This window comes from Boleophthalmus pectinirostris, unplaced genomic scaffold, assembly GCF_026225935.1.
Source record: "Boleophthalmus pectinirostris isolate CB_2022bp ecotype Guang Dong unplaced genomic scaffold, ASM2622593v1 HiC_scaffold_8, whole genome shotgun sequence".
NCBI lineage: Eukaryota > Metazoa > Chordata > Actinopteri > Gobiiformes > Gobiidae > Boleophthalmus > Boleophthalmus pectinirostris.
In genome coordinates, this window is record NW_026571515.1 from 32006982 (window position 1) to 32028555 (window position 21574).

At 37.7% G+C, this 21574-nt stretch overlaps 1 protein-coding gene across 1 annotated transcript in view; it reads left to right on the forward strand.

Moving 5' to 3' along the window:
- Positions 1-21574, forward strand: part of LOC110164833 (synaptotagmin-2-like) — a 77764-nt gene that overhangs the window by 41191 nt on the left and 14999 nt on the right. The window contains exon 2 of the mRNA XM_020929963.2: positions 530-595. The gene's annotated coding sequence lies outside the window, so the exon portion shown is untranslated. The remainder of the gene's footprint in view (positions 1-529; positions 596-21574) is intronic.

A 21574-nucleotide genomic window follows, 5' to 3' on the forward strand; every position in this document is an offset into this window, starting at 1 on the left:
GACTAAAACCAGACTAGGGATGCACCAATCTGATATCAGCGGCTATTCTGAAAAATTTGCTGGAAAAGATGTTGGCATCCAAATATCAGTTCAGTGGATATCCACATTGATTAAATAAGACTATACTGGTCATAGTTGGTCCAGAAAGTTAAAAAATGTTTGAACTTTTATTTACACAAGGCTGTTCTGTAGTTACTTGTGGCATAAATAACAGCTACACAACACATTTGGATCAGTTTTGTCTTATTTTATTTTTGTTTAAAGCAAATAAATGCTATCTTCAGTCTCTGCAATGATATCGGTTGATATCGAGTATCTACAGTATCGAAATCAGTATTGTAACTGAAAAAGGTGGATCGGTGCATTTCAGACCATGATTGGGACTTCACTAGGTCTAAACCAGGCCAAAAGACTCTTGAATACCACCAGAACCCGCTTTATATGAGAACCGCTGTAGAAGTTAATTATATCTCCTCTACAGAGTACTATTCTGATAATACTTTTTTTTTGTTTTTTTTTTATCTTGCAGATTGTTTGACCAAACCCATCACACTGTGATAACCTCCTGCCACATTTTAACATTCAGGACTCGGCTGTAAGTACCTAATCTCTTTGTATTATTTCATATACATGCCCTGAGCAGTAGAGATGTGTTAAGATCTATTTAACTGGCGATGTGTAGTGCAACCCTGTGTATCTGCCTGGGCCGTCTTCTGTAGGATGAGACAGAACATTGCACATACTGTAACATGTTCCCATCCTGCAGCCAATGCCCTTCTCCCAAATGTCAAGAGCTTCTGGTCAATCTAACAACCAGGCTGCTTCTGTTCCTCCAGTGTTCACTGGCAGGAAGTCAAGACGGTAATTTGTCTATGGTTGGGGCCCACAGCGAGTCAGTATTAAAAATGAATTGAAAAAAAAATTGAAGTTTGGGCTTGGCAATATGAGAATAAAAGTCAAATTGATATGATGCCAAGTGAATAGTGGTGATACACACTGTTGTTAGGTGATTGTCTCTGATTGTGATTCAATGGTTCTCTGTGTAAAGGCCCTATATTATGTAAAATTTACTATTTTTATCTTTAGTCATTTTAGAACTTTCTTACTTTATCAAAAACATACCTGGAATTGTGGCTTGTTTCGGTCACACATGTTTGAGTAACTTTAAGTATTAATCAGTCTCTATCTCTAAAGCTCAAAATGGTTTCTTCCACCTTGTGATGTCATGTAGTGGTAGTACTCATGTTAAGAACTACCTTTTATGTTTTGTTCGGCATTTCCAGGGCTGAAATGACCCAAATAATTCTAGTGAAAGTGTATGAAGTTTAGGAACTCAGTGAAACATTTCCTGTATTACCACATGATTAAAATATGTTGCATTTCTGTGTTAAACATGTGTGAATATAACAAAACACAATTCCAGGTATGTTTTTGATGAGGAAACAACATTATAACACAGATCAGAAAATAGCATAATGTGGTCCGTTTAATGTAGCCCTATGCTCAAACACATACTTCACCCCTCTTTCTATTGGCCAGCCTTTGTCATGCCCTGACTGACAGTTGTGTCCAACCAATCACAGTAAAGCATTAACTTTCCATACTCATATTGTTTTAGTTTGCAGTTAAATTCAAGATAAAGACTACTAATTGTAATCTAGACTGTAATAAAATTGAGATTATGTTATATCGCTCTCCCCAAGAATGAATACGCAGTACCTACCCATTTAATGCTTGGTTTTAACTTTTAGTAAACTGGAAAATAATGTAAAAGTCAATTTAAATGAGTTGGATTCAAAAGGCATTTATATATTTTTAAAACATATAACCCAAGGCAAACACATTTCAGACCAATTCAATAGATAGTACAGTGAGTGAATTTTTAAGTGTTTGTTTTTATACTTATGCTTAAGGCTTACAGTTAATGAAAACTGAAATTAAGTGGTTCATAAAATTAAAGTCCTTTTTCCTTTCAGCTTTTCTATTCAAGGTTCTTCATTATCTACTATCCAACATCCAGTGCTCTTAATATTAAATTGACACAACCCTCTGTGTTCATTCAAGCTTAGGTCTTGCACTAGAAGGAGGATAGTACTCAACCCGGTTGTGTCCTTGGGCAATACCCTTCACCCACTTCGCGTGTGTATGAATGTGGTGTGTGTGCTCGAATGAACTTTGGTGCTCAGAGGGACCTATGGCCAGAATGTAAATGCAATGTAAAGCACTGTTATATTCAATATTCAATACTAATTAAGTCATGCTCTCATTGTTTAGCTTGTTTTTGTTTTTACATTGAACTGCTGGTTAGGGGTGGACTATATTGACAAAATGAAAATCTCAATATCATTTTGAGTTATCTCTGTCTACAGTTAATAGTGTATTTATATATATTTAACAATGAATCAGGAATGTGCTAAAAATGTGCCTGTCAATTCAAGTCTGGTACAAAAACTAGACTATAAAATGAACCATAAAAAATAACTTTATACTCATGTTCAGGAGATTACATTAGATGTTTTGGTCTCTTTTTCATGCAATTTCTGTTATTGACAATGATATTATATCTTTTATCCAACTGTGTCTCAAAAACAGCACATTTTCAATACAACTCTTCTACAGCTGGCTTAATACTGCAACATTTTATTTAATTGCCACGTGACTTATAGTTGTTAAATAATCATTTCTGGGATATATTCTGTCATCATTTGAATCAATTATGAATGAGAGCATCCGTGGCTCACCACCGCAGACGCAAAAGCGATGATTGCATAATTGCATGTTTATGGATCCTCTGCTGCATGTGACTCTTAAATGTTGTGCTTAGGGCTTCCCCGGTTCAGTCATCTGTTCCTGAAAAGCCGTGCATGTGCTGCTGCTGCCAGGGAGGAGGAGGAGGAGGAGACTCTCACTGCAGTATATAGGGAGTGATTAAAGGCATGGAGAAGATGCAGGTCCAACCCAGTGTGAGGAAGATTTAGTGTTGAAGCAGGCAGCTCTCCTATGTAACCTCCACACTCCGGCACTCTGCTGATTAATCAGAATCATTTACTTGAGTGATGGAGGCTTTGCTGCTCAGGGCCCGTAAGAGGGAGTAGACTGTGTGCCTGTGATGTCATAAGATTCTTAATAGTCTATGGTTTAAAAATAAAGTGAAGGACGTATCATGTTGAGTAAGGATGGGAGGAGACACAGTTCCCTTGAGATGAGACCTGAGATTGGTCAACAAGAAGGAAAAGCAAAATGTGTTTTTTACAAAATGTACAATAAATGGCGTGGGTTCATATTTTTTCCAGGATAGAACATGCTAAATTTTGAAAGTTTATTGCAATTTTAAATTCATCTGTCATTAACTGCTGAGGTTGACCAATAGGAGGTGTGGTTGTGATTACATTAGAGAGAATTAGTGAATCACAATATGCTAATTTAATCAAAATAGCAGATTGTCACTTACAAGAATGAGATCATCGCTCAAACTTCACCATACTATTCTTACCTGCCCTCCATCACAATTCTAAACTATGGACTTCTCAGTGTTGTGACATGACATTAACATAAACTAGAATCCCCTGTGGACAGAGCAGGCTGAGAGCATGAATACTGCTCTTAGCCGTTCTCAATGACAGCAGCAGGATGTGTCAGCCTCATTGTTTTCAGCATTGATCAGCTTCACCTATTAACGAGAAAGCCCTCCCCGGAGACTGCCAGAATACATTTGAATATGTAAGGCTATTACCGTATGTGTTGTGATGCTTGCCCAGGGTACACGCAGTAAAACTATCATAAAGTGACACATCTTCTAACAATTTCAATTCTGCAAAGTGTATTTCTTTTAATGAAATTATTTCTAATATTGCACTGATTATCTGCTCTTGTTAATTATGTCAACTGTTAACATTAAAGGTCCTACGTATATTCTACAAAATTGAATCTTGTGAGCTTCACGACATGTTATAATGCTGTTACCTGTTGTATTTGTTTTGTTCACATATATTTATGTAATACTGCATTATTAGTCTGTCTACATCTTCAAAGCCCAAAATGCACTGTTCCACCTTGTGATGTCATGACACCATAGTTTTCAAGTTAACAGCTTCCTTTTTCTTTTAGTTCAGTCGAGATTCCCAGGCTGAAATTATTCAAATGATTCTAGTGAAGGTGTATGAAGTTTAAAAACACAGTGGAGCACTTCCTGTATTCCCACATGACATTACAAGGTGAAACAGAGTGTTTTATGTTTCAGGGATAAGGTCAGTCTAAATATGCAGGGTATGTGTGTTGAACATGTGTGAATGAAACTAGACAGGGAAACTAACTATAAGAAAAATAAATACCTTCTAAGTAATTATAAATAAAGGTCACAGCATGTATCAGAGCTTGAACTGAAAATTGAAAAGTTAAAGTTAGCAGGGAATAATGAAAACGCTTTATTTCTAGAAATGAAATTTTATTTCAGTATAAGCTCATTATGTTGAGTGATGGAAAGGTTGCAACATTTTGGAATTTTTTAAAATCCTGTTGCTAGTCTTGGTTCATATTCTACTCTTTTATATATATATATCTATATATATATATATATATATATATATATATATATATATATATATATATATTATATATATATATATATATATATATATATATATATATATATATATATATATATATATATATATATAGGTTTTCTTCTGTATAGTTGTGAAATTATTAAACCAAAGCCAACAGTCCTCAGTTGCCATGTTGCACCTCCTCACATCTGTGCTTCTAAATACTAACACCCACTGCAAGTTGCATAGGACATGATGTAATAGAAAAGCTCTGAACCAAGAAAACTGTGTCTAAACCTAGATAAAGCCAACATACTTAGAAGCAAACAGTTTCATATCTTAGGATAATTCACTGCACACAGGTATTTCAAGGCTCAGTGATACATTATATTATTTACATCTTACTTTAATCAGTTGCAAATATGTATTCCTGTTATCTCAACCTCTCACAGCATTGATATGTAGTCTTGAAAACACCATTGCATAAAACACATGGTGGTGCATGTGATCTTATTATGTATTCTGCTGCCTCCCTCTAGTCAATGACTGCTCAGTTTTAATTCATGGCGGTAAGCTTGTGTGCTCGCCTCCACTTATTTTAATGTATTTAGAGTCGACTCCAGAGACTTGGCCTGTTTTCTTCAAAGTAAAGCTTGTTTTTCTCAATGAAATGATGCCAGTAAAGACAGTTGAGTATCTGCTACTTCAAGTTGTAGTGAGATAGTAACAAGAGTATCTTTATGTCAGCTTGTGCTGCAAATCATTATTGGTCTCAGTTGCACGTCCCTGTGGGAGAGGGGCTGTGTGCGTGCCGTGGGTTTTCCCTGCATACGATGAATCTTAGTGTGATCAATATCCCTCGCACTCTCAGAAACTGAATTCGAGCTGCATCAGTTTCAGCGGCTCTGAAATATCTTTTACAATGTTGCACACAAAAGCTTGCAGAGAAATGGCAAAAGCTAAATGCCACACCAATTGTCGATGAGGGCGCGGAAATGGTTTATTTATTTGATTTGTGTAAGAGAAGGCTATACAAGTTAGAAAATAGACTGGGCACGGTGAAGATTAAAGTGATAAAACACTGTATTGATCCAACCAGGAAGTGTGCCATGGTGCCTTATTGCTTTATTGAACATGTGCTATACTTTTGTTGCCCTTGCACATGTGACCTCTCCTTCAAATTATTAAGATTTTGAAATGAGGTATGCCTGATGATTTTTCAATTTCATTTGAATACAAGTAATTATTATGTTAAAAGTGACTAGTGTCAATACTTTCCTGATAAAATTTAAAATAATCTTAATCTACTGTATTTTGGAAGTAGCTGGAGGATAATACCTTTGGAGCATGTTTTGGGTTGATGAAACTGACAGAAACTGAAGTGCCTGGAAAAAAGCACCCAGACACAGGCAGAACATGCACAGAAAGGCCCAGGCGACCCAAGGAACGCAGCTAGCCACTCAGCCTTGTCGTTAGTATTGAAGCCTGAAATAGTAGTATTGTGACAATATTGAGAGATACCTGATCTGTTGTCACATTTGTTTCAGGTAGGGCATCTGGTGTAAAACTCATTTGAAAACTAATAGTCCCTGTCATACATATAAACACTAACTCTACCTCATCCATCCCATAATCACTGAATCTCAATTAATTTTAAAACCCGGCTGTACGTGTTAGCACAGACACTGAACAAATTACTCTCCTCTTTTTCTTTGCTCTTGTATGTTTGGAAATTACCCAGAGCCATCTTTCAGCCTTTCCATTTTCAGTGATTGAGATTTTATTGATTTCTGGTTCAAGTGCTCGTTGCTGCCCAATAAGAGGTGATTCACTTAAGGGACAACGATAATTCTCAGTGACACACAGTAATACCCACAGGGCTCCCAACTGTCTGCCCGCGCACTGGTGTTAGGCAAAAGAGCACCACATCATGTCATTTGGTGAGCTGATTTACACCTCAACTAAAGCATGGAAATCTGTTATGAGTTAAGAGGTCTACTGTGAAGATAATGCCTTTGAATTATACATATATGCAGCTTTCATATGTGGAATGTGTTTATCAGACGTAGACACTGACAGAGCACATTTTCAGCTCTTTATCATATTAGAACATGATTGTTGAATGAAAAGAGGGTTTGTGGTAAGTTTATTTTTTATTAATATGATAACTATGCATGAATTACAACAAAGAAAATCATATTAAACAATTACATTAAAATAAATAAATATTAAACATATTAAGAAGGATCAGGCATAGTAACTACCTAATTAAGAGCTCTAGGTATTAATTAAGTAATATCTATGTATGACCAAATCTTAATTAGCTATTTCTTTATTATGAGTTATGAATTTGCTCATGCTTTATTACAGCTAATTAAGGTGGTGTGTTTCATTTTTCTTTTACATACTGACTCCTTGTGGTTGGAGCCGGTACCCGTTTGTGCCGTCTGGGATTCTAACACTTTTTAATTGCTAAAAATATTTAACAACAACACATTTGTTTAGTGTTGCTAATAGGTGATTTTGACCCCATTTCACAAATATTCCAGCTGTTATTCTTTCAACAGTTGGATCCAAGGCTGCGTTCTTCTCATCTATTTTTTTCTCACAATTATTAAGGGCGGACCATGCATAAAATTGACTGTAGGGAATGAATAATGTAATGCAATGTGTAAAGAGCTTACTGTTCTGCTGTTGTGTTTTAATATTACTATTATTTATATCTTTCTATTTTCTGTTGTTTTTGAATTTTGCATTGCAACATTGGAAAATCCCTATCGTGGTTGTGTTTTTTCTTGTTTTATCTTATTTACGGGCCCATATTATGCTATTTCCTGATCTATGTTATAATCAGTGTTGTGCAAGTTCACACTTTTCATGAACTAGTTCAAAGTTCAGTTCACACTTGTTCAAAGTGAATAGTTCACGTTCATAGTTCACAATTTTAATTTTGAACTAGTTCAAAGTTCAGTTCATTTTATATTTAGATGAGATCTGTAAATGAAAGGCTGCTTTTATTTTTCAAACTGACTTCTAGTTTACAACAACTTTACAAGATACACTGTTGGACGAGTGACTTTAAAACTGTAATGTGTTATTTATGACTTGTTACTGTCATTTCAAAGTCATTTGTTACATTACAATATTACTGTATTTAAAATGTAAAACATTACACGACTATTGCAGCACTTTTAATTTACTCTCACCAAAAGAACTGTTAAGATGCTGAACTTTTGCGCCGTATATGGACTGAACCAGGACTGAACCAGACTGAACCAGACTAAACCAGGACTAAACCAGGTCTAAACCAGGTCTAAACCAGGACTAAACCAGAACTGAACCAGGTCTAAACCAGGACTGAACCAGAACTGAACCAGGTCCAAACCAGGACTAAACCAGGTCTAAACCAGGACTAAACCAGAACTGAACCAGGTCTAAACCAGGACTAAACCAGGTCTATACCAGAACTGAACCAGGACTAAACCAGAACTGAACCAGGACTAAACCAGAACTGAACTAGGTCTAAATCAGGACTGAACCAGGTCTAAACCAGGAATAAACCAAGACTAAACCAGGACTGAACCAGAATTGAACCAGGTCTAAACCAGGACTGAACCAGGACTAAACCAGGACTAAACCAAGACTAAACCAGGACCAAACCAGGACTAATCCTGGACTAGAACTTGGAATCTAGGACCGCCCCTGAGAGAACCTCGAGTGCGATCGGGCGTCAGCTGCGTTTATCTCGGTGGAGCGCGGACTTCTGCGTCGGTCCTTTCGCTCAGGATCACGGTCTACGCGGGCGAACCTCCGGCGTTTCACCGCTGCTGATATCGCGGTGATTTTAGCAAATTTGTATGAAGAAAAACGAAAAACCCACCATTTCAATCCAGGTTAAAAAAGCATTGTGACGCGCGTTACTGACATATGTACCAAGTAAAATAATACGCGCGGAGCAGCACGTCCTGTGCGTGTAGATTTCAGAAAATAGGATCCATCCTATTTTTTGACGCTCTACACGAGCGTCGGCGCATATCCCCGTCAAAATACACAGAGAGCATGTATCTGTTGTTGTATTTGTGCATTTACCATCAGCACATTGTGCTCCCTGGGCAGTTGTGTATCATGTGAAAGAGCCCAGATCCACATACACTGTTAATTAGTGCTTTGAAATTAACTTTTGAAATCCTTGCGTTTGCCGTGGTCAGCCTGTACAGAAGGTAAATACAAGCAGCTAAACGCGCCCAGTCAAGTTTGATTGACTTCTCATTGAGAGACACAAGAGCCCGTACGTTCCGGTAAAGCTGCCGGTGGAGTCGCCTTCGCGTTGACACGCGGCTGTGGTTTCGTCAGGTGAAGTGCGAGCAGATCGTCACTCGTCAAATTCCGACGTTTAACTGAACCCCAACAGTGACGTACGTCGTTCATCACACATAATTTGAACAAATTCACGTTCAAGTTCTTGATTTACAAAAGTGTTGCGTTCAGTTCAAAGTTCACTGAAAAATGAACGTGTTCAATGAACGCGTTCTTTTGAACTCGTTCATGCACAACACTGGTTATAATGTTGTTTCCACGTCACAAATATACCTGGAGTTGTGTTTTGTTTCATTCACATATTTACAAATCATACAAAATTAAGCTTAGTTTTTCTTGCCTACAGAAAACTGAAATGAAAAACTGAAAGGAAATCTGTTCCACCTTGGGATGCCATGTTAATACAGGAAGTGCTCCGCTGTGTTTTTAAACTCCATACACCTTCACTAGAATCATTTACATAATTTCAGACCTGGAATTGCCAATCTCCACTGAACTAAAGGTTAAAGGTAGCTGTTAACTTGAAAACTATCACTGCATGACATCACAAGGTGGAACAGAGCATTTTGAACTTTGGGGATGTAGGCAGACTAATATTAAAGGATTACTCAGACATGTGTGAGTGAAACAAAAAACAACTCCAAGTATGTTTTGATGACGTAACAACATTATAACATGTCTTATAGATACTATTTTGTGTAATATAGGACCTTTAAATGAACTCCTGAGTTTCTCCTAGCAACAACTCTGGTAGTTCAGTTTTAGAAATGTCAAGTCTGGTCTACTATTAAACATAAATATTTGCTTTGTCTGCAAGCTACCTGCAATTATATATTAGTTAGATGTGGATGCTCAAAATTGCGTTATCACTGTTTTCCAATTTCACTTTTATATAAAAATAATCACATTACTTAGAGTAGGTATACCAAATCAATGTTTATGATGTTTTGTATTATTACACAAGTCTATATTACTGTCCCTTGCTTATGTCTGGCTTCCTCAATAGTGGTGGGAGTGGAGCAAGTCTAAAGACATAATTCTGATAAATGTGGTCAGTTATTGCAGTAGCATAACCACACTGCCAATGACAGCCTTGTTTCTCTCGTGCAACTACCCAGAGACCTCATCAGCAATGTGCTATATTTTTGCTTATTTACATCCAGTATTGTTAGTCCCACCACCCTAATAGCCCATTTAAGCCTTATATTCAGCTCTCTACTTTAAACAACACAGCTAGTACCTGAACGCAAACAGCATTATCACGCGATTCCTCTTGTGTGCATCGCCAGATTGCTGCATACCTTGTGAGCGGCATCGCAAATCAGCTACCCGGCACGAGTAGTATAGTGGAAGAGATGGAAGACAGAGAAAAAAAGAAGGAGGAGAGGAGGAGGGGGGGATCCTTTCAGTGCAAAAGATAGAAAGAGTGTAGAGGGAGAGAGCGGAGGGGGGGAGTGGGAGAGGAAGAGGAGGAGGGCATTGAGGCGAGCAGAGGTGGGGGTAGTCGCAAAGGATGAGTGAGAGCAAGTAGTGCTGCAGTGGATCCAGCGCGAGAGGAAGAGAGGGAGAGACTGCAGTTTGGTGGTGCTGATGGAACCGCGGTCCGGGGATCATTTTAAGACGTTGTGAATTAAACCCCAAGTGCCTCCACGGTGAATGGGTTAGAAGCGGCTATACACAGGACACCATCAATACAGCAATACTATAGAGCTGGTAAGAGAGTGTTTCAACTCTTTGCTTCGATGCCTGGACAGTTTTTCTTAATAGAATTGCAGAAGCTAGTAGCATGCTTTGTACTGGTTTCTGGGTAGCTTGCTCCCATCCAATCATATGTGCATGTGTTACTTCCTTGTCCCAACTTGACTCATAGCAACCAAATAGTCGGTCTTGCCTCTCATCCTGCTGTGATAGTTTTTGCACTGTGTTTGGTCACGTTGTATTGTGAATCGGATAGGAGAGGCGTGGATCTACATTTGTGTCCATTGATCATGCCTCATTTAGCCTGGCTGCTGGGTGTAGTAGCTCTTTTCCTGGAGAGTGTCCAGCCTGCTGACAGATGCTGCCTCTACCCCCATTTCAGTCTTTCTATTGTAACACCCCCCTCACAGTAACGGCACGCCACACCGAGGTACCACATCACTGTACTGTATACTGTAGACAGTCTAAACAATCCCACGAAGCATCTTGGTGCGTTTTTGGGTTCGTCCGGGCACACTTGTAAGTTGGAAGAGGAGGGTGGCAGATGTGCTGTGAAGTATTGAGGGTGGGGATCTTTATAAACTGCTGCAGGATGCTGTTTTTTCTGCTGGCTCCCACGGGACACACAGTACAAGCAGCAGTGAGGTGACAGGACCAAGGACAAAACCTGTCTAGAGCTGCCTCTGCCTCTGCAAGTGCTCACTGCTGACTATTGCAATTCTGTATCAAACGCTAATAGGGTTGCAACACTCTTTTCAATTGCATGCCTTTTTCCCATACTGGGTTATCGCAGCAAATCTTAAGGCTCATTAATTGCCATCATAAGTGTGGCTTTATTAAGGTTTTTATGCCAGATGGCCTCCCTAGTTCAGTTCTCCCCATTTCTCTGGTCTTGGGACTGATATAAAGAGTACTCCAGCTTGTGATCCCCTAGTGGCAAGATCAATATATCGCAGCATACTTTCTTGTACTAAATTAGGCCCATGTTAAAGCTGTAATCCAAACTTTTATGTTATTAGTAAAAGCTTCCTTGAATCAAAAATGGAAACTTAAGCAAAAAGCAAATAAGGTCAACAATGAATTTGGTGTTTTTAAAAAAAGAAGTTCATTGAAACCCCTTTCTTTGGACATTTTGTTGTATGTAAAGATGGTATAACAATACAGTGTATTAAGATGGCTTGTGAGCCATCTGTGGTTGTGATATTGATCAATACAAAATTAAAGTGAATTGATACTGCAACTACAGATAAACGTGTCCCTGTTTGAACTTTTCACATTTTTCCACACACTGACACGCACTGAATATTCAGTTTTTCTTTTTTCCCCAGTGCTTTGTGTTCAAACACTTGATATGTAAAGCATGTTATTTTCCATGTTATGTTTCCCAATAGTGTATAATGAGGTAACTATCTGGCTCTTTCAATGCTAGGATACATTTTGGTCTGTTAGATACTTAGTTTCATGTTTCAGTAAAGTGCTTAACTATGTCAGGATGTTGTGTGTATGTATCTATATATAGCATCCTGGATGCATGTTTACCTCTCCAGTGCCAGACTTCCTCTCCGTCCAATACAAAGCTTGGCCTGCAGATTTTTTGTCAGAATCTAAAACATGCAGGCTCATTAAGTCCATACCTGGGGCTGGAGCTCCCAGTGGCACTCGCAGTGAGAAATACCTTCTCAGTCCCTCATACATAACTACGAAAATGAAAGATGCTTTGAAGTTCACCAATCTTTTTTTCTTTTTTTCTGAAAACTGGCAGCGCCCTTCTCGACTCCAGCTGGTGACCGAATAGTTTTCAGCTGCAGAGGCATTGACAGGCTTCTTATTACTCACCATTCTGCTGAATAAATAGATATGTACTATAGGGCTGCCAATAAATCTGAGAATTGCTTACTATATCATCAAATCTATATCTCAAGAAACTAAATATAACAATACAACAGTGATGTCTTCCGTCTGACAAAAATAGACGATTATAGACAACGTTTATTACTAACTGGCATCCAAATGAAAGTATTGCCATTACATGAAAAGGACATCTTATTATACAGTTGGTCCTGGTTTATGCTAAGTTGTGATTTTGACACACATTTGTTTACTTAAAGGTACACACTGTATCTTTCCTAGATGAGGATTGTTGCTTTTTCTTGAATGAGACAGTCTAATCTTTTTCATCCATTCGTCTAGGAGTGCCAGGAGTTCTCTACTTTGTCTTGAATGTTCCATAGTATTTTTGTTTTTTTTTTTGCTAAAAAAGTATACCTTGAAAAACATGAATCTTAGGCAGGCTCAGATCTCAGCAGATCTGACCTGTCACTTGGCCTGCATGGCACCACCTGATTGTATCCATGGAGAAAGAGATGTTAAAAGCCATACCGTGGTACATTCCAAGCAAAGCAATAACATATCCATAGAGTCCAGCAGATGGCAGATCCTTCACCAGATAAATTACATGTGTCCCTTTAATCAGTAGTAAAAAGGGTTTTAAAGTTGTCATGATGTGATGTGATTGGGTTTGAACAGAATACTTTTCTCCGTTCACCCAAGAGGCGGTGTCAGTTGTTCAGTCAACTGTATTCCCCGCATTAAAACACTGCAATAAGATTTCAAAATCTTCAACATAATCATCATTTCTTTCAATTATATATATTACAGTGATAGATTATACAGTCCTTTGGTTCGTATGAGTCATTGGTTTTCCTGATGACGCCCACTAATATTGTGATTGCTCAGCTGTTGTCAAGCCGCTCTCTCCAGGTGAGCTTCTGAGCGTGCCCAGTAGTAGCCCCCGGTCACATGACACAGTGTTACTGGCAAGCACTAACACTGTTAAATACGGATGGTGCCAACACCGCCCACAGCTTCCCATCAATGAGATACATGGCTGAAGGATAATGTAAAAGAAAATTCTGACAAATTGTACAATTATATTAGAAATTTGGTTATTGTTTTCTACCAGTAGACCCTGAGCACTGGAATATTATAACTGCTAATACAAGAATCTCATTTCAGAACATAGTATTTGTAAAAGTGTTGCAGTTCTTATTTAGTGCATAATTAGACCCCTTGGAAACTGGATATTTTGTTCTCCACAGAGGGCATAATATTTCTGAAACAATTGCTGCCTTTTTGAATTGTTAATTGTTGCTAAGTCTGGTTTTCATTCAGTTTTGATTCATATGTCAATCCAAGTGAAATATGTTGTGATTAGTTTCTCCATTCATTTCTGTATACAGGTGTTTCTGAAGCGGAGGCAATTTCACTTAGTAGAGCAGAGAAATGTAATTTTGGTTGTCCTCCATTATGTTTTGTGCAACACTGACAAAGTTAAACAGCACCTTTTAATCAGGAGTATGCAGGAAGTTTGAGAACAGATGGTTAGGAAGGAAGCACACTCAGTCACTGAAGAGGTTTTCCAATGACATTTCTCTGGTAGGGGTGGGTATATGGGCAAAACCTGACAACCTGGCGTGCATTACAATACAAGTATCAAGGTCTGATACATTGGTTGTGAGGTTTTCAGATACTCTTGGATGTGAGCAGGAGTGTTTCTGTACCAATGTTATGAGATTTCTACTGTAAGGAAAATTCTCAGATGTTGATCATGCTGTTTATGTCACCATTAAAATCTGTTGTCTTGTTACAGTACTTTCTAGGGATGTAACAATAACCGAAATATCGTGATATTGTATTGTCAAAGTTCTAACAATAATATCATGGACCATCACAATTTATTGAAGAGTTATGGTGCAAGAGTTATGATGCAGCAATAGTTGAAAAACGATAGAGGGAACCACATAGAAGATGATCCTTTTCTCCATTTGAGTGCAGACTACATGAAGAAATAACAGTTCTAAGCACTTTTAAGTCTTACTTCTTTGGATTAAGTCTTTTCAAGGTATTTTAAGTGGAAAAAGTAGAATATTAGCCTCTACAAAATATCGCAATAAATACCATATCGTGAGATGTATATCATGAAAATATCGAGAGATTTGGATATTGTTACATCCCTAATCGTGAGCCTCCCCACCATATCATGAGCATTCCCATGAGATCGCAATAAATATTGTACGGTGAAGTTCATACCAGGACGATATCGTATTGTGAGACTTGGATATCGTTACACCCCTAGTATTTATCCATCTACTCTACAAAATCTCTGTGTCACAGTCAGGGTTGTCAACAGTATCAAAAAATCTGATACTAATCAATAGTAAAACTAGCACTGAAACTAGATACCCATTTGAATAAAGATACTCAATACTAAAAAGTCACATTCACAGGACAGAAATGAATCTTTTTTAAGTAAAATGACTCTAAGCTGTATCAGAAAATGTATAAGACCACATAGATTAGTACACCCATGGACCATTGCGGAAACTACCTGGACGACTGAGGGACAACACACATATAGGCCGTATATTTATTACCATCCTCATATCTGCATCTGTGCTGAGTATTGAGTCTATTCCTTAGAAATCGAGTTTGAAATTTGAGTATTGTGACTGTGTGCCCCTGTCCCACTTTATCTTAAATTTGCAGTATTGTGCCAAGCGTTTATCTGAAACCCGAAATCAGTTTGGTGTTAATTTCAACTCAAATACAAATTCCAGTAATGTAGCTATGTTCAAGGAAGGATTAACAAATTTTGCAATTACAATAAGCTGTTATGTTCTGTCTTTCTTTTCCGAGGTTCATCATAGCAATCATCTAGCTTAAGTGCTTGTTTATGCATGATTTTGTCTTAGTTTAAAACTGGGTGACTTTACTGCCCTTTCCATTTACGAAGTATATGTTTTATAATGACTTTTTTGTTGTGAATAAGTACTCCAATTTGAATACAGCGACCAACTTTGAATGCATAGATGTAAACCACAGTGAAGACCAATACTTTATTAAGGTCCAAACTAAAGATGCGCCATTCATATCAATAACTTTATAGATTAAACACATCTAATATATTGTGTTTCTTCTTGTTTTGACAGTCGCAGAGCCTATTATTGCCCCAGGTCCAGGCTATTTTATCTGTTTATTTTGATATCTCCCAAAAAGACAATAATACTTTCATGCCCTTCTATTCTTTTTATAGGTTCCTCTCTCTGGTTTATCTCGTCTGGCGCAGAATTCTTGCTCACAGCCCTACCCTTTCGCCTTGTTCCTTACTTACATGCAGATTGGACCTATCTGGTTGACAAAATGATTAATCGGTGTATGAGGGGCTGGGGCAGGGGGGTTTGTGGCTGGGCGGTAGATGGCTAGATGACTGTAAATGATCCTTGGATGGCTTTTTCTTCCTATCTTCCAGTCCCTCCCACCTTTTCCCCCTTGATAATAGCTTAGTCACATTTTGCTGCAGGTGCGAATGAGCATTGTTTTATCACCACCTGCACACTGCTAAAAAAGACCTCCGCAAACTACCCCTCGGGAGAAAACACAATGAGTTCTATGAGGTTTTTCACTCATTCTTTTTTATTGCGGATGTGCTTAACGCCTTATCTGGCTCCCATCAACAGTGGCCCTCGCACCCTGATGTAGTTAGCCAACAAAAGGCGTAATAGCGGTGTTGACGTTTTTGATTGATGCTTGTTGTGTTGTGCTGTTGTGTCTGCCGGTCCTTTCTATTGTCTGAATTGCTGACCCCCGAGGCAAGATTCGGCTCTTTCTCAGGTTGTTGTGTAACGCTGAGTTTGATATGGTTTTCTCTGAGTTGCAGTTTTACCAATTTCAAGAAGCTGAGTGGTTGACATTGGGGAATCTGCTATTATATCTAAAAATGACTTGAGATTGCCTATTATACGAAGAAAATTACTTGTGTTGGGGGCGTTTTTTTTTTCATTTGGACTTTATAATCTGCACAAACTAAGTAAATGAGTTCATATGTGAGAAGTTAATTGAATTCTTAAGGTGTAATAAAGCAGTCCAAAGTGTCATTTTCAATCACAGTTGTCCTTCAGGCACTGTACGCTGATAAAAATTGGAACACACCTGTATAATATGTTCCAGAGAAATAGATGGTCATAGGGACTTCATTGATGTAGAGTAATGGCGTGTTAACTCATATTTAATGAAACTACACAGATGCTTGGCAGAATCTGAGCTGAGGCCTGCAAGGCATTTGATCAGAAATGTCAAACTTTGGCTTTGGCGTCTTTCTCATTCCCATATTTTCTGACCACAGCCTGCCAAGGGTTGGTTAGCATCTGGCTTCGGATCATCAAACTGCACAACTGTGTGGTGCAAAGTTACAGTGGAGTTTGAGTACAGCCTGCGCGCTTATATTTATAGTTTTTGTTTATGACTATGGATGCGAACTTACTGATGCTTGAAGCGGAATTTTGTTAGAACTTCGAGACACGCACAATCACTCTTTACATTCTTTACCAAGGACAGTTAAGAATCACCAAACGAATGACATAATATTGCCTTGGATTTATGTAGTCCTCTTCACGGACCACAGAAAGCTTTAGACATGTGAAAACGTGGCTGCCAATCTGCACCTTTTTAGTCACAACCTATCATTCAAATATCACATTCATAGACAGGCTATGTGGGTGTTTTGCCTAAGGACACAATAACAATATGTGCTGGCTGTAACTGGAATTGAACCACATATTGCAATAGCCCCTGGCAACCTTGTACAACAAATAAAGAATGAAAGTCATTGCATTTCCAAACGTAAAATTTGTAGTAAAAGTTCTAGACTTGGTAGAGTACACTAGAGGCAAAGAAGGCTATTTCAAACATATTGTTCCAACTCTTTTTCGCTTCTGATTTTTAGTTACCATTTTCACAAGCCAAACAAATATGTACTCCGCATGCAATATTCTTATAATATTCTGCCCGCAAGTAAGGCATAAAAGACATTATCATTGTTTGGTTCAATAAACATCTACAAAGCTGTTTAAATATGCATCAGTATGTGCATTGTAGAATCCTGGAGCATAATGTACAACTTACAGGCTAAAGTTACATCTACAGTAAAGTCATTCAGAATATTACCTCATATTTCACTGGTAAATAACATAGAATGTAGCCATCAGACGTCCGTCTAATCCTATTAAAACCTGACCAAAATGAGTCTGTTGTAACAGTGGGAAATCCAAGACTATTTCAGCAGGAGTAAATTACTATAGAGTAGCAAGAGTTCAGGAATAAAGCTGCACATTAGGCCTAATTGAAACAACTCCGCCATCGCCGCTCAGCTTTCTGGCTAAAGTAATGCCCTCTCAGTCTGATGGAGATAATAAAATACTATATGTCGCGTGTGCAGGGAAATGCTTCACTACACAATATGGGCTCAAATGGAGTCTTAAGACGTCCGGGGTCAGTCGTGACTCATTGGCTACGATCTAATTCTCCCAGTGTTCCATCAAGCGCACTCACATTTCAAAAACAGGGAAATAATGATGTTATGTCTCCAAAAACGTATTGTTTAACGGGATAAGGATGAGTGTATATTTTTACATTATTGTCAAAAAATACATACCCACACACAGATCATTTGTACTAAAACAATGGAAATAAGTTACGTAATACTGTGAAATAAATCTGATAAATGTTGGACCTTTCCTTTATAGTTTTAGAATGGTCTTGATCTATGTAAGAATTAGTATGTTAGTACTTAAGAAACTACTATTATTTAGTGATGAAGACATTATCTTGTCTTACAATGCATAATCGGAGATAGAAGTGCTAAGTGATACTCTGTCATAGACTAGTTAGTAAAGTTTAAAGGTTATATGTACTTATGTTTATGTTTTAAATGTCAATCACCATGAAATCAAATCTATTAAAACAGATGCAAGAAAACATGGCAATAACTTAGAAGAGTTAGTATATACAGAATGTTATATAATTTCTAACTATATAAACAACAGCACACAATTTCTGTTAGACAACATCCATTTTAATATTTTGATTTTGCAAAACTGGTTGGAAATCTTACTTACCAGTGATACAATACAACACATATGACCTATAGAAGCTCAGTACTGTACATACTCAAAACGAATGAAATTTGGCATTCTGGTTCAAAATGGCGTCTGAAAATTGGTCTTGGGGTTGGTAGCTCAGGGCAACAGTCAGGTGCAGTGGGGCGGCAAATGAAGTATTGAATTAGGAGCCATTGAGAAAAGGTTGTTGAATTGAAAGTCAGGGGAGGTTAAACAAAGGCTATATAGCTTTTTGGGGTCTTGTTATGGTCCAACACACGTCCAGGGCCTTTTCAGATACTATGTGAATTATGACCCCCTCGAGATCTTCAACCCCCCACTGTAAGACCCCTGCCGCCATCTGTGACATTACGGCTCATGTGTGGGTGGGCTGAATGTTTGGCCTCCAGCTCCTCAGCTCTTCTAAATCTAACTAATGTGAATGATGTTTTGGTTAATAAAATGTACTGTTAGTAGAGTTGAGGATGTAAAAATAGGCCAGTCATGATAACAAATTTTGAAGCATGATATATTGCTACAGAGAAATACTGCGATAAACGATAATATTGAAACTACTTTATGCCACTAACACAAAGCAGGACAATCCATCAAACCAAACAGACAGTATCATTCAGAAGGCTTGAGCAGAATGAATAGATTAATAGCTATAGCAGTTATTTATTCTACCCTCTATGGCTTAAATTGTAATTGTAAATTGTATTAAATAAAAATTCCCCACTGTTGCGAAGAAAAAGTACCCATGACAAAAATTAAGCCCCAAAATATAGTGTTCCAGCTTTCATATATTGAATGATGAGTCTATATAATTATTATTGTGATGTCGTATCTCAAACAATGATATTATGGAGCAAAGAGCAACATCTTGTGTGTACAGAGCTAATTGGCTGTTGTTTTTTGCATTCATAATTTTTGATAACGTTTGTTGAAAATTAGAAATCCAAATGTCACAGTACTATATTCATTTCACAGTAAGCTATTTAGAGAAGTAGCATAAAATCCCCTGCTGATATTTTAGTGCTTCTATTACAGTCACACTCTAACTAAAGAGTTGAGATTTATAATGTCATTTCTTCATGTTGCTATTTGAAATATTGTAGGGCTGTTACTAATAATGAGTTAGCTGATTAATTAAGATGACATTTTTATTAATCAGTTTGTGAATACGGTAGTGAATATTACATTTTTACACCCAATGAAGTCCAACCTCTGACCTTTCTTGTTACAGAATGTGTAAGGCAGGGTTTTCTCCCCAAAAGACCCTGAAATATAAATTCTTTATATAATTACTGCTCCGTGTTGGTAAGAAAATCTCTTCTAATCTGCACATGGCATGTTTTAGGGTGTGTTCTCATTTACCCTGGTTTGGTCCTTGTTTGGTCCTAGCTTAGTCCTGATGTAGACTTGCTTTGCCTTTTTATTCTTGAATTGATGAGGTGTTTGTACAAGTGTGACTGCACATATAGAGTCCAGATAACAGCTATATAAATAGTTGTTGCACCCTTAATTGCAAAAATCCAGTGTCCTTGTATGACGGAGCTGCTGTTTAATTGCAAAATCTGGCAGTAAGGTATTACATAATCTAATCTAATACACTATTGTGTGAGATATTTCATCAACATCAAGTTTACAAATTAAATAATTGTATTCATACTGGATGTTAGATGTTACTCTACTGTATGTATTGAACTGTATGTTCTGCACTGTACATGAATGTATGAAACAAAACTCTCTATAGGCATCATAGCGGAGGGGATGTAGCCCATTGTTTAGGCCCCCAGAACACTCTCCAGCCTGTTATAGGTAATTAATTGCTGGTGGAGGTACTTGTCGTTGGTAATGGAACAGCTTCATGACTCCCGCTCACTCTGCTTTAGGTTATTTTCTTCAGGATCTGACCTGGTTGCTAACAAGGCTTCAGTGCTCTTTGTTGTGGTGTAGAATGGCCCTATCCTGGGGCTATATACTTCCTGTCCCTGTCACAGCAGAGTGTCCCCAGGTCAGCAGCGCGGAGATGATGTCACCTAATGATGAGCTTTCCATAAGAGTGAATGGAGAGCCAGTTGTTATGGCAGAGGAGTGTGACAGGTGCAGCATAATTACGGATGAGCACTGCACTTCCAGAAGTATTAGTCTATAAGATTTTTCTCTAATGAAGATGGTATATACCAGTGTCATTCATTAATGAGTTTGGTATTTTTGTTGGAATCTGTTGCTCATTTCTGTCTTTAATTAATTTTGCACAATAAACTTTGTCCAGACTTTGTTTTGCGTAGTAAGTTAGAAACTGCATTGGCAAGAAGCCCATTTATAGTGATTCTTAACTGGCAAGTCTGAATTGATTTTTCCATGCATAATTCAGGATTAACAATATGGATTGTGTGGCTTAATTAGAAAAACCAGTATAGCTCAAGGCTGTAAAGGGAGTACAGAAACAACATCTTGCAATTAGTACTAAAATGTCAATATTATTTACATAATACATAATGAAAACATGATAATAATATATACAATATGGAACAAAGACACCCTTTTCATTGTAAATACCCAAATAATTATATCACTACTTTCAAATCTATGTTACAATGTTCTTCTTTCCTCAACACAAACATACCTGGGGTTTTGTTTTGTTTCATTCAGACATGTTTAGCACACAAACCCTGCATGTTTAGGCTGAATGCTTCGCTCAAATGGATAATGCTCCACCTTGTGAGGTCATGTGGTAATACAGGATGTGTTCCACTGTGTTTTTAAACTCCATACACCTTCACTAGAATCATTTGGATAATTTCAGCCCAGTAATTGTGAATTTCCACTGAATTAAAGGTAAAAGTTAGCTTTTAACTTGAAAACTACCTCTTCATGACATCACAAGGTGGGGCATAATATTTTGAGCTTTGGAGATGTAGACAGACTAATCATAAAGGATTACTAAAATGTGTGAATGAAACAAAACACAACTACAGGTATGTTTTGGAGGAGGCAACAACATTCTAACATGGCTTAAATCTTATAAGAGTCAATGTTGCATAATATAGGACTTTAAATCTTATTTGTTATATA